The 2,981-nt window shown below is 40.3% G+C and overlaps 1 pseudogene; it reads left to right on the top strand.

The window, feature by feature from the left end:
* The window catches only part of LOC119397133 (solute carrier family 41 member 1-like), a 36,605-nt pseudogene continuing 33,624 nt past the window's right edge, over window positions 1–2,981 (top strand).

The raw sequence follows: 2,981 nt of genomic DNA, 5'->3' as shown, positions 1-2,981 counted from the left end.
ATGGAGTTCGGTGGTGGCCGTGTGACAGAGGTAATGTGGCTCAATGTCAAACATGTGGTGGCAGCTGGCTCCTAGCAACTGCTTTGCATAACATTGATTCCCCATGTGCATGGGACCAGGTGAAATTTCTTTATGCGTCTTGTAGGGAGAATATCTTGGCATTCCACTATAATGTGCTGAGTCATTATAATGTGCTGAGTGTGCCGAGACTGCACAGAAAAAAAGCCTCATCCTGCTGCAAACGTTTTCTCCAGCAATTTTTTGTCCTCAAGCAGCCAGCTCGTACCTTAAAAACAAGGCATTGTGCCCTTAGTGTTATTGCAATAGCTACCCTCCTCATTTCTTTCTGTCCACAATTGTAAATCTCCTTGGTCTCTTTAGCTTCCATCCTTCATATCTGAATCATCTGTGTTTCTCTCATTTTCTTTTCGATGCCTATTAGTTGCCGATACTTTCCATTCACCTGTGCTAAGCTGCCAAGTTCCTAAACTTCCCCCTCCATTATGTGTCCATATGACACATTTAGGTGCAGATATAAGTGCATCATGCTGCCCATTATTTTTATCCACTTTCCCAAACCTTTCTCAAATCAAATTTCATTCTAGCTTTCTCTACATCAAAGAAGCGCGACACATGTCACCCTGCCAACACATTTTTAAATTTACTGTGAGCCCTCAATGCCAGTCAAGCCAATGAATTTGCTGCTGGACTAGATGTCATGGAGCCTTTCTGTGGAGAAACTTGGTTTAAGCCAATTTTATAAAACTGTCTCAGGCTGTTAAAGTAGAAAAAAATCTAATGTTCATAAGGCAAGGGTCTTAAAGGGGCCCTCTAACACATTTCAAACCCCCCTTTTTTATTTGGGGTTGCACAGGCTGAAGGATGGACAGATAACTACAGCAAGAACAGCGGTAATAGGAGCACGCAGCCCGAAGTTATTCACCTAGAAAATTCAAAAATACAATGAAAATGGCTGCTGACAACTTGAATGCATGAAGTCAACACATCCTTATTTATCGCACCCACAGACACAAACAGTGCTGTCAATGGCAGAGCTAATAGAGTCAATGGAAGTGCCTAATAGCAGAAGTTTACCCCTCCATTGTTTCAGCTTTAAAATATGAACTGATCATAGCGTACCATTGTAACCGTGGAGCTCCAGCCCAAGGAAAAGGGTGAGTGGGTGAGACAACAGTAATGCACTGAGGTGACAAACATTCTTCACTTGAACACTCACAAGAGTACAGCACACGCAAACGAGCTGCTCACAATGGTAGACAAGCAAGAAGGGAAGCTTTCAAATAGAAACACTGCTCCTGTGCCATCTCTCTATGCTTGGAAGCCACAAGTGAAAAGCAGTTAGCAGCATCCCTACGCATTTTGTAGTTCCACTTTATTTTATCCCTATCTGTTTGTGTTAACAGGTACAGCATACAAACTTAAAAACCAAATCTCAAGCAAGATCTTGTGGCAGCAAACTGATTATCTGCAACTCTGTTCTTAAGCATTACGGACGAGTGCTTGGTGACATTGTTTTCGTAAGAAATGCTTCTAGTGAGTGCCACTACATGGTGATGCCGTCGGCAGTGATGTAGAGACGCTTGCATGATTAAAATATTAACTATTTTTCATATCAATGCTTTTATCATGCTAGCAGCATCTACAGCGATCAGTCTACGTGCAAATAGAAAGCAGGGGCTAGCTCATGTTAGAAGGCCTCTTTACTATAACATGTGCAGCCCAAGACATAACGCAGATGGTATTATATAATCCCATTATAAAAAGGTCAGACAATTTTCTTAAGATACGGCCACAAGGAGAGCAATAACACCCGGAGCATGCTTCCTATAAGCGTACTGATAATATGCGCCAAATGTAGTATGTATGGGTGATTTGAACGTTCTAAATATACAATGGCCTTTGTTATCATTGGTTAGTAATGATTCTAAAGTGACAGAGAAGCATTGCACTTTTCATTGATTTCCGCTTTAAAGCAAATAGTCGATGGTGCACAAGAGGTAAGGCGATTTTAGATATGATCTTTTTTAGCCCTCAGGTCTGCGATTATGCTTACGAATGCGCTTTAGTGGATGGCATATCAGATCAAAGGCAGTATTTGCATCCGTTTCTTGTCCTGTACCTAAATCAAGATGTGTCTATACGTACTACTTTTCGCGACATAAACCATGTGGATGATGTTTCTATTATAAAATGCACTTAAGTGCTTCTTTAGCCAGTTCAAAGTGATTAGTCTTTCTGATGATGTTAATGCTTTAACCAAATTTTTTAGTGATCTTTGTTAAGACATGTTTTGCTTTGTTCCACTAAAAACTAAAAAGACAATACAGAGCTGCCTTGGATTACTCGGGAATATTGCATCTGTCGCGACGACATGGCCGTTTGCGGCATGTTAACGTGCCAGTGATGCCATTTGTACTGCTCAATTTTATGCTCTTAAGGAGGAACTTTGAAATAAAACTAACGCAGCTCGTGACTTTTACTTCCAAGTAACACTTCCGGGATTGCTAAGCAGTAGCCCTAAAAGTTCTGGAGCGCCGTTCTACCAAAAGAATCTACAAGTGATTCTTTTGAGATAAATGGCACAGTTACAAGAGATACTTCTATCACTGCTAACGTATTTAATACTTATTTCCCATCTGTTTTTATCAAGGACAACTTAGTGGTTCCTCCTTGTTCAGAGCAGTCACAAAGTTCTGTTAACAGCATTTTTTTGGTTCGAATCAGGGAGTATTGAATTTGAATTTAAAACTAGATTCCAAAAAGAGAGGTAGTCCGGACAATATAGAAAATGCATTCTCACTAAATACTCATGGACTAGTCGCTGTTTAGCAACCATTTTCCAAAAATCCCTTTCAACCTTGATTGTCCCTCTAACATGAAATCCTAAAGTTCTTCCACAATTTAATCCGGAAAACAAACAATCCTTGTTGAATTATAGACCAGCTCTCTTACATCTCATT

The sequence above is a fragment of the Rhipicephalus sanguineus genome, chromosome 6, assembly GCF_013339695.2.
Source record: "Rhipicephalus sanguineus isolate Rsan-2018 chromosome 6, BIME_Rsan_1.4, whole genome shotgun sequence".
Lineage (NCBI taxonomy): Eukaryota > Metazoa > Arthropoda > Arachnida > Ixodida > Ixodidae > Rhipicephalus > Rhipicephalus sanguineus.
The sequence above is the reverse complement of the archived record's forward strand: the minus strand, read 5'-3'. Positions and strand labels throughout refer to the sequence as shown.